The 18,892-nt window shown below is 35.7% G+C and overlaps 1 pseudogene; it reads left to right on the top strand.

Annotated features, from left to right (window-relative positions):
- Positions 1 to 9,078: 9,078 nt before the first annotated feature.
- LOC108535652 (60S ribosomal protein L9-like) overlaps positions 9,079 to 18,892 on the top strand; it is a 30,908-nt pseudogene continuing 21,094 nt past the window's right edge.

Below are 18,892 nucleotides of genomic sequence, written 5' to 3'. Positions count from 1 at the left end.
AAATTAAGACAGAAAGAGGAGGCATAAGAGGCACACATTTTATAGTCATGATTATCCTTGTAAGAAAGCTGATGAATACAACTGGCAAGTGAAATAAAGTGACTTCAGAATCATTTATTATATTTAAAGCTGGATAATAAGTTCCTTTTTTATTCACCTTCATATATTGTATATGTATTAATGATTTATAATATAAATACATGTTCATATGACTGAAAATGAAAGACTGGAATCATATTACTACTTTTGTAAGATGTTGATCCCAAACCACTTATTTATGATTTGACTATGTTTTCCTCAAAAAAGAAAAAAAATAAATCCTCAAGTAGTGATCTGTAGCTACCTTCAAGTAGTTTAGTGGGAAGTTTCAATGGAGCTTTACTGCACTGGTTCCACATACCATTCCCCATTTTCTACACACTTTGCACAGCTTCCCTGTTCCCCTAAGCAATCAGCTGGAGCCAGAGCAGATGAAAGTTGCATTCGTAATTTGCATTTATAATTTTTCTTTTTTTATCAGATATACTGAGGTCAAATAATTATGTAGTAAAATCTACTCTTTCTCAGTGTGCAAGATAATGCACTTGACAGATGTATATATTATAAGGTGTATAAGCATCACATCTGTCAAAGATAAATAACTTTTTTTCACTGAAAAAATTCCCTTCTACTATTTTTTGTGGTCAATTCTGTTACTCCAACCCCATCCCTGACAACCACTAATTTTATTTCTGTCTTCTAATGTTGTATGTTTTTAACACATCATCTAAATGGTATATTTATATAGCTATTTTCTATGAGCCTGACTTTTATCACTTACTATAATCTTTTGAGATTCATCCATGTTGTTGCATGTTTCATGATGCTGATTTTGTAGTTTTTAGTGGTGTTCTGTTGTATAAATATACCATCATTTGTTTTTTCATCTACTTGATATTTCAATTTTTTGACTTTTGTGCACAAAGACATTAACAATTCTTGCATTCCCACAAGCAGTGTATGAGGGTTCTTATTTCCTCACATGCTCATCAGAACTTTGTATTGTCAGTTATTTTGTTGTTTTTAGCCATTCTAAAGAGTATGTTGTAATAGCTTAGTGTGGCTTAAAATTACTTTTCCATAATAACGTTAAGTATCTTTTAATAGCTTGTAATCTATACCTTTCTTTGAACAAATGTGCTTAGTAGGATGAACAGTTCTCAAATAATATTTTTAATTATATATTCATGTATGTAATTAAATTATACATCTGTTATCATTGTGTTTTAAAAACTCATCACCAAATTAATTTTCGTAGTTATCCAATATATTTTATTATATTTGGTGTATCTTCTTCTGATGTAATCTTTGTTATAGGTTATATAACAAGGAAATGACAAATAAAAGACCTTCATGAGACAGTGAAAAATGGTATCTCAGTTACCTAAATATATACAAGGTTTACACTTAAAACAAAAACAAAATAGTTGTTATGAGAACATAAAAAAATTATTTCTGGGGGCTTTGAGATAATTGGAGTTACCTGAAACTATAAAACATAGAATAAAATTATTTTCGGTGGCAATATCTATCATTAAATCAACAATTTAGTTTATAGACCTTACCTTTGATTACTAACGTATGTAAACATTTATCAGAGAAGGCATGCAGGCTTGGCATATAATTGTGTATAAAATTCCGGAATTCTAGAAGGGAGTTCATGAATCGGTGAACTGTATTATACTTTTAATCAATTTTCTAGTGCTTCTAAAGTAGATCAGTAGAGTAGGCTGCATATTTTGGAATGAGTTAAAGAGATTTTCATTTATATTAGAATTTACATAGACCCTCAAATCCAACAAGACCTCAAATGAGTGGTTAAACTTTATACTAGTTGCAAATTAAGTAATTTGGAGGCTTCATGTAGTCAAGGTATCATGCAGAGAATTTCAATCATACATTTATTGGTCAAATAGCACCCTAGGTATCAGAAATGTTTTATGCAGCATTGAAATGTGGCTTATTTTAAAGGAAAAAATTATGAACTTGATCTTGACTCAGCAATGACTAATTCATTATAATTTTTACTAAACTTTCCTGGAGTGTAGTATAATAGTTTATATTGTAAAATTCATTTTGTAAACACTAACACTTAGGAAACTATGAACAATAGTAATCATTTGTATTCACTGGTGTCATTTATGCCAAAAGAATGAACATAATCATTTTTACACGAATTTTCAAAATATATCAATCAAAGTTTGCTTCAAAACTACAAAACAATCCATTAAATTCTAAATTATTTTAAAAGGGCAAAATGAGAATTGGTCTCAACAAAAAAGTAAAATTATCATTTGACATTAATAAGTACTAAATGATTGTGAATATTGGCCCAACTTAACACATACACACAAAAATACACACACAATCTTAACAATTTGTGTTTCATGGAATTGAAATGGCTGCCTTATAAATAGCTATGAAGTTTTCTAATACCTAAAATGTTCATCGAGAAGAATATAATTGCCCATTACAGAGCATTATGGGTAAGATGATTGTGTCTAGTTTGGTCTAACTGAAGGTCTCCATCAGCACTAATATTTTATTATTCAAGACCAAGTAGACAGGAATAATTTTCATTTCTTCTCTTTTGGTAGGGAAGTGATATTATCTTGGATCACACAAAATATAAAATAAATTAAATACTTCATTCCTTTGGGTTTTTAAATAAATAGGACAGCATCCGTTTGTTTTCTATCTAGGAAACTTAAGTTAATCTTGAAGTAAGAAGCACAAAATAAACCTAACTGTAATATGTTTTAAAAGTACCAATGAGTAGTCATTTCTCAAGATCCATTCTTAATTATTTTTTTTCTTTAGTAAGTAAACCAAGGATTTAGAAGCACAAGTAGTTGCCTAGCTTAAAATCACATTTTGCTCCATATCTTACTGACACCTCTGACCTTGCAATAAAAGTGTGTTCTATGAACTGGAATGAAATGGAAAAATGAATCTTCAGAGTAAAATTCTCATAAGAAACTGCTTGACCCTACTGTTCTCTTTCACCTTTCTACATTCTGGAGAGCAGATATAAACCAGCTTTTACAATGCAGGAGGAAACTGGGGGATGGTAGATAAAGATAAACAGAAACCTAGATCTAAGGATAATTGTTGGAGCATCCACCAGAATGGCAAAAATTTGGCAACTGATAATATCAAATGTTGATGAGAATGTGCAGCAATTACAGCTCATATGAATTATGGATGGAAGAGTAAAATGGTAGAATCATTTTAGAAAACACTTCTGTAATTTCTTATAAAATTAAATATACGCCTAACATAAGACCCAACAATTCCCCACCTAGGCATTTACATAAGTAAAAACATATCTAAAAGATAATAAAGAGTTATCATTTAATGGGTCCACAGTTTCTGTTTGATATGATGAACAAATTCCAGAAAGGTATAATGGTGATAGTTGCACAACGTTGTGAATGTACTTAAAGCCACTCAATTGTACAACTGTAAATGGTAAAAGTTGTAAATTTCACGTTATATGTATTTTATGAAAACAAACAAACAAAATACTACAGAAAGACTTTTCCAGAAATGTCCATGTTAGTTTCAATAATAACTCAAAACAAGAAACAACCAAAATGTTCATCAAAAAGTGAATGACAAAAGGCATGTTCTCACTTTTACGTGGGAGCTAATAAATCTTGTTACATGGAAGTAGAGAATGAAAAACATACAGAATAAAGACTGAGAAGGGCGAGTGGGGATGGGTTGGATAATGAAGACATGTGGGTTAAAGGGTACAAACATATAGTTTGGTGGAAGGAATAAATGTAATGTTTGATAGCAGAGTCGGGGTACTACAGTTAACCCAAAATGTATTGTATTCAAGAGATAAACATCCTAAATACCCTGACTTGATCACTATCCATTATATAAATGTAAGAAAATTTCAGATTTACCCCCAAAAGTTGTGCAAATAAAAAATAAATCAATAAATAGAAGACAACGCCTCCCAACAAAACAACAATAAACAGTCATTTAGAATAAGCTTTGGAAAATTAAGGCTAATAGTCAAATCTGGCCTGAGACTTGTGTTTATACAGCTTGAGTGATATGAATGGTTTTTTACATTTTAAAAGGATATATTCATATAATCTGTATACACACCCACATATGCACATACACACACACACACGCGTACACACACACCCTCATATATCATACACACACACATAAATGATAAATATCAATGTGTGGCCAGCAAAGATTAACATACTTATACAACTTTTTACAGAAAAAAAAAAGGTTTATCCCTGACTTAGAAGATAAATAAAAGTAATAAAAGGACAAATTATTGAAACATGCAACAATGCAAGTACATCAAATAAACATTGCACTGAGTGAAAGAAGCCAGACACAAAAGTTTATACTGTAGGTTATGTGTGACACTCTAGAATGGGCAAAATCAAGTGAACAAATTTAACATCAACAATAATAAACTAAACTGACGAGTGTCTCCTAACGTTATGCATTGAAAAGGAGACAACATCACGTGACATTAGTGCTAAAAATGTATAATGAAAATTTAATTATGAGGAAGTAGCAGAATTATTAGAAAAATGTTGAGAATCATTCTACAGAAAAAAATGGCTTGTACTCTTCAAAAATATCAATGCCATTTCATGAAAGATGAAGGATAAATTGTACAAGTCTGAAATAAGATCAAGACAGCTAATGTAAATGTAATGTGTAGCTGAGGAAAATGCTATAAAAGATATCAATCAGCAGATTTTGCATATAGATATTAATTTATATAATGACTGTTTCTGTAGCCAAATGCTAGGCACTGTAGAAAATTTATGTGAGCTATAACTAAGGGTTAAAAATCTTTGAGAAGAGGTTGGGTGTTGTGCTTATGCCTATAATCCCAGCACTTTGGGAGGCTAAGGAGGGTGGATCATGAGGTGAAGAGTTCAAAACCATCCTGGCCAACATGGTGAAACCTCGTCTCTACTAAAAATAAAAAAATTAGCTGGGCGTGGTGGTGCACACCTGTAGTCCAAGCTACTCAGGAGACTGAGGAAGGAGAATCACTTGAACTCGGGAGGCAGAGGTTTCAGTGAGCTGAGATCGTACCACTGCACTTCAGCCTGGTGACAGACCGAGATTGCATCTCAAAAAAAAAACAAAATAAAATCTTGAGAAGATGAGCTTCTGGTCAAGGAAGCCATACAACAAATTCAATCTTAAATATGTTAAGTTTGCACAGCACTTAAGAGCCAGTTATGTATATAATTTTCATAAATGATAAAATGCATATAATTCAGTACTTTATTAATGGTGTTGTTCTTGTTTAGAAATTCTCATTGCAAGCAGGGGCCAATATAGATGCTCCCTGATTCCTCTGAATAAAGAGTATGAGAAAACATTTAATCAAAGATCATAGCTAGATTACTTTAAAATTAAATGAAAATATTTTTATTTATATTTATTTATTTATTTACCAGACATGAAATCCCAGTTTTTCCTACTTACTCAGGTGAATGTCCTACAGTTTGATATGTAATTATAATTAGGTTGAACTCCAGTGGCAGCAAAATATTGAGAAGAAATTTAAATATGAGCATATCAAAAGATGGATTTGCTTTTATATATGAGAAAGAGAAAAAATGTAGTGGCCAGAGCTGTCTTGAATTTGAAGAATAGACAGAGGAATACTAAAGAGGTGAAAAAACAGATGGATGGGCTGTTATGTGATATTTGGTTGTGCTAATTTCTAAATGGATCAATTTCAGCTGAAAACACAGTCAAGGAAATGGCCATAAACATGGCTCAGGTGTATCTTACGAGAAAATTACTAGAAATGGAAAGGTCAAGGGTGACACCATTTTTGTGGGTCATCTAGAAATAGGAGACACTTAAGTCTCTTTGTAAGTCTCTGAAGACTTGCTTTATGAATCTGAGTGCTCCTGTATTGGGTATATATATATATATATATATATATTTAGGATAGTTAGCTCTTCTTATTGAATTGATCCCTTTACCATTATGTAGTAGCCTTCTTTATCTCTTTTGATCTTTTTTGGTTTAAAGTCTGTTTTATCAGAGACTGGATTGCCCCCCTGCCTTTTTCTGTTTTCCATATTTGCTTGCGTGATCTTCCTCCATCCCTTTATTGTGAGCTATGTGTGTCTCTGGCCCATGGGATTGGCAGTCTCCTGAATACAGCACACTAATGGTCTTGACTCATATCCCATTTGCCAGTCTGTGTCTTTTAATGGGAACATTTAGCCCATTTACATTTAAGGTTCATATTGTTATGTGTGAACTTGATCCTGTCATTATGATGTTAGCTGATTATTTTGCTCATTAGTTGATTCAGTTTCTTCCTAGCATCGATGGTCTTTACAATTTGGCATGCTTTTGCAGTGGCTGGTACCAGTTGTTCCTTTCTATGTATAGTACTTCCTGGATGCAGCTATAAACCATCATTCTCAGTAAACTATCGCAACAACAGAAAACCAAACACCGCATGTTCTCACTCATAGATGGGAATTGAACAATGAGAACACTTGGACACAGGAAGGGGAACATCACGCACTGGGGCCTGTTGTGTGGTCAGGGGAAGTGGGAGGGATAGCATTAGGAGATATATCTAATGTAAATGACAAGTTAATGGGTGCAGCCCACCAACATGGCACATGTATACATATGTAACAAACCTGCACATTTTGCACATGTACCCTACAACCTAAAGTATTAAAAAAAAAAAAAAAAAGAAATAGGAGCCACCTAAAGCAATAGTCTGGCCAGTGTTGGTGAGTAAGAGAATTCTATAGGGCAAAGTATTTAATGAGAGAGAGGAAGGGACAGAAGCATGCTCATTCTTCTGAATGAAGAGTGAGAGAAAACATTTTTTCAAAGATCATAGCTAAAATGATGATATGATCATATATTTGATATACTCAGATCATATATATCCATATATATACACATATATATCTATATACACATGCATAACATTATGTATATACATATATATGTCTGTATATGTATGGATGTATATATGAATGTAAATGATGGTAATGGGAAGGATCTTGAACTTACTCAAAAATGAAGGAAAAATGCTTGAGATTCACCTTAGAAAAGGCAGAGAACATTACTCCCTTCTCCTGCTCTGTATTATGAGGCATCTGAGACTATGAGCAACTTCTTTATCAGGTAGTTACATATTCTGAACCTCATTAAGCTAAAAAATTATTCCCCTTCTCCTGTTTGTCACTCTCCATTTTTATTAGGACACAATATTGAAATAACTAAATTCATAAGAAGTGTGATTATGTTTATACTGACCAGTCATGGTATAAAATACCAGTTGAAGTTACCCAACACAAGAAATAACCCAGAAACACAACTTCCTTTTAGACATTTTTCTCACTGCATTTGATATGCACTCTTGTAGCCCCTCAGCAGGGGCAAAATAAAGTAAAGCAATAGCTATCAGTAAATTGTAAGCCATTAATTTTACTATATCCATACGAACAAAACAAATTTGGGCTAGATATATTAAATCTGGAACTAAAAATGAAAAAGAAAACTATGTGCACAAAATGCCTCAAGAAAATGATACCATAAAATGAAGCTAATTTCCACCTACTGCCTGCATGCACTGAATTAATATTTCTCATGAATTTTGCTATTGGAAAGAACTAAACTTAGTTTGATTATGGAAGGATTATTTTCAAATTGGTTTTTTGATGTCATATGAGTAACATTCTCTCATGTTGAAGCATTTTAATTTAGTTAACATTAAATACTTTAAAGTTCAGAGATTATTTTTAAAGACCAACTTTTAAAACAATGAAACAGAGTCACTACAAGGCTTATTGAAAAGTACCCTCATTGGCCAGGCACAGTGGCTGAAGCCAGCACTTTGGGAGGCCAAGGCAGGTGGATCACGAGGTCAGGAGTTCGAGACCAACCTGATCAACTGGGTGAAACCCCGTCTCTACTGAAAATACAAAAATCAGCCTGGCATGGTGGGGCATGCCTGTAATCCCAGCTACTTGGGAAGTTGAGGCAGGAGAATTGCTTGAACCTAGGAGGCGGAGGTTGCAGTGAGCCAAGATGGCGCCTTTGCACTCCAGCCTGGGTGACAGAGCGAGACTCCATCTCAAAAAAAAAAAAAAAGCCCTCATAAGTGTTGTATTTGAAGGGACTAAATGTAAAACTGATTATAAAACCGTGAGTTACAGATTAAATTCTAAACCTTGTAACTCAAACAGATTAGGTCGGTATAGTTCCTTCTGCTTCAGACAGCGGGAGAGGGCCAGATTTATGATTTGCTATTTCTTTATCCTTTTTACAAGCTTTGTCACAGGAACTAGGTTTTAGAATTTTATAACCTCATATGTTCTCTGAAAGATAACATTAAACTATATACCTTTGACCTTTTCCATGTTCTATAATTTCATTGAATTGCCATTCCAATTCTTTTTTAAAATGCTCGACAGGAAACCGTGAGATAAAAATAGACATCAAAGACACTACTTGTAATTGATAAGTGACCAAAGGCAGGGAGTCCAGGCCTGTCTTGCCCAATGACTTTCTCAACTCAATTGAGATGAAATCTAAATAGTGAATACAATTAAACCAAACAAAAAGAAGAGTCAATCACTGGAGGAAAATATTCTTTGAGGATCTGTGATTACCATACTCCATTTAAGGGAGTTTGTCATCTGGATAATGATTTAATTTATTCTTTGAGTCTCAAAATGAACTAGAAAATTCAGTCACAGCTTCTAATGTGTCAGGTGCTGAGGATAGTATGTTATAGTCCCTGCAGTTACATCTGATTTGATATTATTTACTAGATGGCAGGGATACTGCCTAGAGATTGGGATAAAATAAAAATGACTACTGACTGCTTTTTCAACCATAGTATTTCTGATAATGATTTACAGGTCCAAAGAATACCATAGAATGTTCAGAACTCAATCTTACATGCAGTAAATAGCCAATTTTGGAGTACTTTTTTTTTTTTTTTTTTTTTCTGGCATTCATCTGTCCAGTGTTTGGAGAATGGTCCAGTTGACAGCCCAACAGCCCTTTCAGCTTTTTGATATTTTAATTCTGCCAGAGAAGTACTACCACCCTCAGCGATTACATGTTTATCCATGTTCTGCAGTTGTAGGCTGGAGAGAAGAGAATACAGATCATTTACTTTCTTTATGGGTAAATGTCTGTGAAAGGCCAATATGCCTAGCATGAACTCTTTAAATTGTTCCAAGTAACAACAATTGTCACAGGATGGAGTACAGGGACTGATTTAAGTTACTTTAAGTTGAGAGAGAAAATGATTTGCAGTTGAAGAACTTGAAGAGCCCTCTGCTCTGAAAATGTATTAAATAGCCCAAGAAGTAGGTGAAAATAACAAGTAAATGTTTTCAAACATTATTCTAAAATAACATTTGATATTCCCTGTATCCTCCCAAATAAGAAGCCCATAATTTAAAAAGATAAATCAGAAATTATATCAATAAACTAATATGTGGATAGATTGTAAAGAAGATACAATGCTGATTTTTCCATTAATTCATCTTGGATCAGGATGTGAAATTTTTTCTGAAACCCATTGGTCCCTTTATTTTGGGAACTAAATGAATCAAATTACAGAACTTGTTAGGTTTTTTATTTGTAATAATTCTTTGTTAAAAATTAATAGATATTTGGGTCTCCTGTGGCTTTTTGAATACTCTGGCACATTATTTCCGATCCCTATGAGTACTTGACCTCTAATTTGAGAAGCAAAGTTGAAGAAAGTAAAATGAGATATAAATTGACTTACCTGATTCCAGCCAAGATGGCTGAATAGAAGCAGCTAGTGTGCACCGCTCCCATGGAAAGAAGGAAGAGTGATGAGTAAACAATAACATTTTTTCCCTTTATTTTTATTTTTTTCTTAGACAGAGTTTCTCTCTTTTTTCCCAGGCTGGAGTGCAATGGCACAGTCTCAGCTCACTGCAACCTCTGCCTCCCAGATTCAAGTGATTCTCCTGTCTCAGCCTCCCAAGTAGCTGGGATTACAGGAGCCTGCTATGACGTGTGGCTAATTTTTGTATTTTTAGTAGAAACGGGGTTTCACCATGTTAGCCAGGCTGATCTTGAACTCCTGACCTCAGGTGATACGCCTGCCTCAGTCTCCCAAAGTGCTGGGATTACAGGCATGAGCCACCAAGCCCAGCCAACACTAGCTGTTTAACTGGATCACCCAGACACATTCAAACTCATCAAGGAAGCAATTTTGGCCCATGAGAAAGGAAGACTGAGGCAGAACAACTGCCAATTGATAGTGGCATAGAGCAAGGGGAGGCCCCCCACACCACAGGGTAATTGTGAGTGAGAGCCCCACCTGGCCCTTCTTCCAACACTGAGAATTGCAATTCAACATGAGATTTCAGTGAGGACACAAAGCCAAGCCATATAATTCCACCCCTGGCACCTCCCAAATCCCATATTCTCACATTCCAAAATACAATAATCCCTTCTCAACAGTCCCCAAAGTCTTAACTCACTTCAGCGTTAACTCAAAAGTCCACAGTCCAAAGTCTCATCTGAGATAAGGCAAGTCCTTTCCACCTGTGAGCTGGTAAAATAAAAAGCAAGCTAATTGCTTCCAAGATACAATGTGAATATAGGCACTAGGTAAATACCCCCTTTCCAAAAGGGAGAAATTGGCCAAAACAAAGGGTCTACAAAGCCTATGCAAATCCAAAACCCAGCAGGGTAGTTATTAAACTTTAAAGATACAACATAATCTCCTTTAACTCCATGTCTTACATCCAGGCCACTGATGCAAAGGGTGGGCTTCCAAGGTCTTGAGCAGCTCTGCCTCTGTGTCTCTGTAGGGTACAGCCCCGACAGCTGCTTTCATGGGCTGGTGTTGAGTGCCTGTGGCTTTTTAGAGTGCACAGTGCAAGCTGTCAGGGGATCTATCATTCTGGGGTATGAAGGATGGTGGCCCTCTTCTCACAGTTCCACTAGGCAGTGCCTAGTGGGGAATCTGAGTGGGGGCTTCAACTCCACATTTTTCCTCTGCACTGCCCTAGTAGAGGTTCTCTATGAGGGCTCTGTCTTTGAAGCAGACTTCTTCTTGGACAACCGGGTGCTTCCTTACATCCTCTGAAACCTAGGTGGAGGCTCCCAAGCCTCAGCTCTTCTTCTGTGTTCACTCACAGGCTTAATACCACATGGAAGCTGCTGAGGATTATGGCTTGTGCCTTCTGAAGCCATGGCTCAAGCTGTACCTTGGCCCCTTCTAGTGACAACTGGAGTGACCATGATGCACAGTGTCAGATCCCAAGTCTGCACAGAGCAGCAGAGCCCTGAGCCTGGTCCACACAACCCTTCTTCCCTGATAGACTTCCAGGCCTGAGATGGGAGGGGCTGCTGCAAAGGTCTCTGAAATTCCCTGAAGGCATTTTCCCTATTGTCTTGGCTATTTATATTTAGCTCTTTTTTACTTGTGTAAATTTCTGCAGCTAACTTGAATTCCTCCCCAGAAAATGGTTTTTTCTATTCTACCACATGATCAGGCTGAAAATTTTGTAAACTTTTATGTGCTGCTTCCCTTTTAAATAAAAGTTCCAGTTTCAGATACTTTCTTTGTTCACATATATGCGTGTACAGTGTTAGAAGCAGCCAGGTAACCTCTTGAATAATTTGCTGCTTAGAAATTTCTTCTGCCAGATACCCTAAATCATCTCTCTCAAGCTCAAAGTTCCACAGATCTCTAGAGCAGGGGCACAATGCTGCCAGTCTCTTTGCTAAAGCATAGAGACAGTGCTATTTAAGCATATAAACAGTTCCCAATAATTTCCTCATCTCCATCTGACACTGCCTCAGCCTTGACCTCATTGTCCATATCACTATCATCACTTTGGTCACAAAAATTTCACAAATCTCTAGGAAGTTCCAGACTTTCGCTTATCTTTCTGTCTTTTTCTGAGCCCTCCAAACTGTTCCAATCTCTGCTCATTATCCAGTTCCAAAGTTGCTTCCACATTTTCAGTTATCTTTATAACAATGCCCTCCACTTATCTGGTATTAATTTTATGTATTAGTCCATTCCCACACTGCTATAAACAACTACTTGAGACTGGGTAATTTATAGAGAAAAGAAGTTAAATTGGCTCACAGTTCTGCAGGCTGTACAGGCTTCTACTTTGTAAGTTTTTCGGGAAACGTACAACCATGATGGAAGGCAGAGTGGAAGTCGGCACATTTTCCCATATCCAGCAGGACAGAGAGAGCAAAAGGAGAAGTGCTGCACACTTTCAAACAACCAGATCTCAAGGAAACTCTATCACAAGGACAGCAAGGGGAAGTCCACCCCTACAATTCCATCACCTCCCACCAGGCCCCTCCTCCAACACTGGGAATTACAATTTGACATGAGATTTGGATGAGGACACAGAGCCAAACCATATCAGCATTATTTAACATTTTTAAAGAAAAGGGACTGCCACCAAGAATTGCATATTTAGCCAAATCGAACTTCCACAAGTTAAAGAGGAATAAGATTCATTTCAGATAAGCAAATGTGAAGAGAATATGTTACACCCAAACCTATCTTCCAGGAGATCCTTAAGGGAGTGCTAAATATGGAAACAAAAGACCACTGTTACTGGCCACCACAGAAACACGCTACGTGTATAGTCCATTGACACTAAAGAGCAGCCACACAATCAAGTCTACATAACAACAACATGACTACAGAAATTAAATTTGAACTTATCAATATGAACTTTGAATGTAAATGGGATCAAGACCTCAATTAAAAGGCACAGATTAGTAAGTTAGATGAAGAAGCAAGAACCAGCTGCATGCTGCCTTTAAGAGACTCATCTCACATGTAATCATACCCATAGGCTCAAAGGAATAGGACAGAGAAAAAGTCTACCAAGCAAACAGAAAACAGAAAAAAAAGCAGGAGTTGCTATTCTAATTTTAGACAAAACAGACTTTAAATGCACACTGATCAAAAAAGACAAAGAAGATAATTACATAATGGTAAAGAGCTCAATTCGACAAGAAGGTCTAACTATCCTAAATATCTATGCACCCAACAGAGGAGGACCCAAATTCATAAAGCAAGTTTTTAGAGACCTACAAAGAGAGCTGGATAATCACACAATAGTAGTAAGAGACTTCAACAACACAATGACAGTATTAGACAGATCATCAAGGTAGAAAACTAACAAAGATATTTGGGGCCTGAACTTGACTTGACAAAAAATGGGTCTAAAAGATATTTACAGAATTCTACACCCCAAAAAAACAGAACATACATTATTCTAATCTTCAAAGGACACATAGTCTAAAATCAGCCACAAAATCAGCAATAAACAATCCTCAGCATATTCAAAACAAAAAAGAAATTATACCAACCATACTCTTGGACCACAGCACAATAAAAATAAAAATCTATACTAAGAAAATGACTCAAAACAATACAATTATATGAAAATTAAACAGTGTGCTCCTGAGTGTGTTTTGGGTAAACAACAAAATGAAAGAAGAAATTAAGAAATTCTTTAAAACTAATGAGAACAAAGATACAACACACCAGAATTTATGAGACATAGCTACAACAATGTTATGAGGGAAATTTATAACATTAAACACCAACATCAAAAAGTTAGAAAGGTCTCAAATTAAGAACCTAACATCATAACTAAAGGAACTAGACAAGAGCAAATCAACTCCAAAGGTAGAAGACAAGAAATAACAAAAGTCAGAGCTGAACTGAAAGAAACTCAAATGTGAAAAACCATGCAAAAGATAAACAAATCCAGGAATTTGCTTTTTGAAAGAGCAATTAAGATTGATTGACTGCTAGCTAGACTAATAAAGAAAAATGAGAGAAAGTGCAAATAAAATCAGAAATGACAAAGGGGACATTACCACAGGGGAAAAAAAAATACCCTCAGAGACTACCGCAAACATCTGTATGCACACAAACTAAAAAATCTAAAAGATTTGGATAAATGGATAAATCTATCAAGATAGAAACAGGATGAAATTTAAACGCTGAGCAGATCCAATAACAAGTTTCAAAATTGAATCAGGAATAAAAAGCCTACCAACCAGATAAAGCACTAGCCCAGACAGATTCACAACCAAATTTTACCAGATGTATAAAGAAGAGCTAGTGACATTTCTACTGAAATGATTACAAAAAAATTGAGGAGGAAGAATTTCTTCCTAACTCATTCTATGAGGCCAGCATCTTCCTGATACTAAAACTTGGCAGACATATCAGAAAAAATAAAAATGTCAGGCCAATATCCTTGATGAACATAGATGCAAAAATCCTCAAGAAAATGCTAGCAAACCAAATCCAGCAGCACATCAAAAAGCTAATCCACTATAATCAAGTAGGCTTTATTCCTGTGATGTAAGGTTGTTTTCAACATGTGGAAGTCATTAAATGTGATTCATTACTTAAACAGAACTAACGACAAAAAGCACATTATCATTTCAATAGATACAGAAAAGGCTTTTGATATAATTCAACATCGCTTCAAGTTAATAACCCTCAACAAACTAGGCATTGAAGGAACATACTTTAAAAAACTAACAGCCATCTATGACAAACCCACATTATACTGAACAGGCAAAAACTGGAAGCATTCCCCTTGAGACCTGAAATAAGACAAAGATTCCCATTCTAACCACTTCTATTCAATATAGTACTGGATGTCCTAGCCAGAGTAATCAAACAAGAGAAATAAATAAAAGGCATCTAAATAGGAAGAGAGAAGGTCAAACTATCTCTGTTTGCAGATGATATGATTCTACATGTAGAAAACCTCATAGTCTCTGCTCAAAAGCTCCTAGGTATGATAAGCAATTTCAGCAAAGATTCAGGATATAAAATCAATGCACAAAAATCAGTTGAAATTGTATACGCCAACAACATCCAAGCTGAGAGCCAAATCAGAAATGCTATCTTATTCACAGTAGCCATAAAAGAATAAAATATCTAAAATTATAGCTAACCAGAGAGTGGAAAGATTTCTAGAATTCCAAAATACCGCTGAAAGAAGTCAGAGATGATACAAACAAATGGAAAAACAAGTGCTATTCCTGTTAAATGACTATGGCATTCTTCACATAATTAGGGAAAAAAAGTTCAAATGGAACCCAAAAAGAACACAAACAGCCAAGGCAATCTTAAGAAGAATAAAAAAGTCATAGTCACTATGTTACACAACTTCAAACTATATTAGAAGACTACAGCAATCAGAACAACCTGAGACTGATACAAAAACAGACAGACGAATGGCACAGGATAGCCCAGACATAATGCCACATATGTACAACCATCTGTCCTTTGATAAACTTGACAAAAACAAGCAATGAGGAAGGAAGTCCCTATTCAATAAATGGTGCTGGGATAACTGGATAGCCATATGCAGAAGATTAAAACTGTACCTCTTCCTTGCATTATATACAAAAATCAATTCAAGATGGATTAAAGACTTAACTGTAAACCTTAATCTATAAAAGTCCTGGAACATAACCTAGGAAATACCAGTCTGGACATAGGCCCTGGAAAAGATTTCATAATGAAGATGCTAAAAGCAATACAACAAAAACAAAACTCGAGAAGCCGAATTCAATTGAACTAAAGAGGTTCTGCACAGAAAAAGAAACAAGAGTAAACAGACAACCTACAGAATAGGAGAAAATATTTGCAAACTACACATTTGACAAAGACTTAATATCCAGAATATATAAGGAACTTAAACTTATTTACAAGCAAAAAAACAACCAGCCAGGCGTAGTGGCTCACACCTGTAATTCCAGCACTTTGGGAGGCTGAGGTGGGTGGATCACCTGAGGTCAGGAGTTCAAGACCAGCATGACCAACATGGAGAAATCCCATCTCTACTAAAAATACAAAAGTAGCCAGGCGTGGTGCCGCATGCCTGTAATTCCAGCTACTGGGGAGGCTGAGGCAGGAGAATCGCTTGACTCTAGGAGGCAGAGGTTGTGGTGAGCCGAGATCACACCGTCGCACTCCAGCCTGGGCAACAACAGTGAAACTCTGTCTCAAGAAACAAACAAACAAACAAACAAACAACAACCTTATTGGCTTGTTGCCCAGTGGTCACAGTAAATGAACAGACACTTCTCACAAGAAAACATTCACTTGGCCAAGAAGCATATGAAAAAAAATGCTTTACATCACTAATCATTAGAGAAATGAAAACCAAAACACAATGAGATAACATCTCACATCTCACACCAGTCAGTTATTTTATAGTTATTATTAAAAAGTCAAAAATGACATGCTGGTGAGGCTGTGGAGAAAAAGGAATGCTTATATACTGGTGGTGGTAATGTAAATTAGTTTAGTCATTGTAGGAAGCCGTGTGGCAATTTCTCAAAGAATTTAAAAGAGAATTACCATTTCACCCAGCAATCTTATTACTGTGTATGTGCCCAAAGGAATATAAATCATTCTACCATAAAGACACGTAGATGTGTATGTTCATTGAAACACTATTCACAATACAAAAACATGGAATCAGCCTAAACAGCAGACTGGATAAAGAAAATGTGGTATATATATACACCAAGTAATACTACACAGCCATTAAAAAGAAAGGGATCAGCCAGGCACATTGGCTCATGCCTGTAATCTCAGCACTTTGGGAGGCCAAGGTGGGTGAATTATGAGGTCAAGAGATTGAGACCATCCTGGCCAACATGGTGAAACCCTGTCACTACTCCAAAAAAACACAAAAATTAGCTGGGAATGGTGGTGTGTGCCTGTAGTCCCAGCTACTCGAGAGGCTGAGGAAGAGAAAAAAAAGAAAAAGAAAGGAATCATGTTCTTTACAGCAACATGGATAGAGGCTGGGCATCATGGTTCACCACTGTAATCCCAGCACTTTGAGAGGCTGAGTCAGGAGGATCACCTGAGGTCAGGAGTTCAAGACCAGCCTGGCCAACATGGTGAAACCCTGTATCTACTAAAAATACAAAAATTAGGTGGGCATGGCGATGCGTGCCTGTAGTCACAGCTACTTAAGAGGCTGAGGCAGGAGAATTGCTTGAACCCAGGAGGCGGAGGTTGCTGTGAGGCGAAATCGTGCCACTGCCCTCCAGCCTGGGTGACAGAGGGAGACTCCATCTCAAAATAAATAAATAAATAAATAAATAAATAAATAAATAAGCATAAATAGAACTGAAGGCCATTATCCTAAGGAAACTAACACAGTGACAAAACCAAATATCACATGTTTTGACTTATAAGTGGGAGCTAAACTTTGACAACACATGAACATACAGAGGGTAACATTAGACTCCAGGACCTATCTGCAAGTGGAAAGTAAAAGGAGAGATATGAAGGAAAAACTACCCATCAGTTACTATGTTTATCTGTGTGATGACGTACTCTGCACACCAAAACCCTGTGATGTGCAATTTACCTATATAAGAAACCTGCACATATACCCTTGAACCTAAAATAGAAGTTAAAAACATTGAAAAAATTAAAACTTTAAAAAAGTGAAAATGTTGAAATTCTGGAGACATGTGTATCTCTTACAATGTTTTAATTACTATAGTGGTGAATATCATTAGTTTAAAATTATTTTTTAAATAAATAAATAAATTGATGTATCCAAAGTGAACAGCATCTAAGTTGAAGTAGCTCAAAATTCCATTTAGTAACTTCCCTAAGAATGAGTTTTAAAAATCTCAGGCATACATATTGTTATAGTATGGAAAGTAAGCAATGGGTAATATTTGAAATGGAACTAGAAATTGTAACTGCAAGTTTCTTATGAGTTAGTGCATATATGACAGAAACCAATCCTTGGTTATAACTATACTAAACTATTCACAAGGACATTGCTAATAAATTGACTTACAAAAACATTCGTCATAAATCTAGGTCTGCCTATGATGCCAGATTTAGAAGTAATGCCAAATCCTTATCTTCACAGTCATGAAAATAAAGTTATCAAAACAAACCAATTAACTAACAGACAAATTGTACAAGATCCTCAAGGAATACATGAGAAGAATGTCCAATAATAATACATGACTTGTAGATTGAGATGAGGAATTGCAGAGTAGAAATGTTTCTATTTGATTCAAACCATTTAATCTATAAATATTTGAAAATATACAAATGATTCAAGAATGTTTGATTTGCTTTCCCATATTATAAGAAAAAAATTGCTTATATAATTTAGCAAAATACATAAGTTGTATCATCTTATCCCTGCCCAATTTTCTGGCCAAATCGTCAGTACTCTATCCCTACTTAACTTCATCTCTGTGTGATAATAAAGAGTAGCCCTTTGTGTTCAACCACTTTCTATTGCAGAGTGAAACTTTTTCAAACCATACTAACTGCAGCTACCAATTAGTACAGACACTGAGTCTTGCTTAATGCTATACTGTCAGCTCTTAACAGAGTGTTGTCAGTGGGAGTCCACTCAAGAAACCCTGCTTGAAAGAACCCCTGAAACTGCTATTCAAAGGGTGAATGACTTCTCTAGATTGCTTAATGTATTTAGTGAAGAATGTGTTTATCTATCAATAATCAGAAACCAAACAATATTGACTCAAGTAACATTTATCTTTCTCATTTAGCATAAAGTTAAGAGTTGTATAGTCCAGAGAAAATAGGATGATTGAACAATTCCCTGAGAAATCCAAGCTCCTGTACCTTTATACTTTGACATTTTGCTGTGTGGCTGTTTCTCTCACATCTATGAGAGGGCTGCTGTTCCTGCTGTTCCTTCAGCTTTCATACCTGTGTTCTGTGTAGAAGGAGCTAAAAGGCAAGTGGGCAAAGAGTAAAAAAAAA

The sequence above is a fragment of the Rhinopithecus bieti genome, unplaced genomic scaffold (assembly GCF_001698545.2).
Source record: "Rhinopithecus bieti isolate Rb0 unplaced genomic scaffold, ASM169854v2 scaffold_1060, whole genome shotgun sequence".
Lineage (NCBI taxonomy): Eukaryota > Metazoa > Chordata > Mammalia > Primates > Cercopithecidae > Rhinopithecus > Rhinopithecus bieti.
This window is presented reverse-complemented; position numbering and strand designations above follow the sequence as displayed.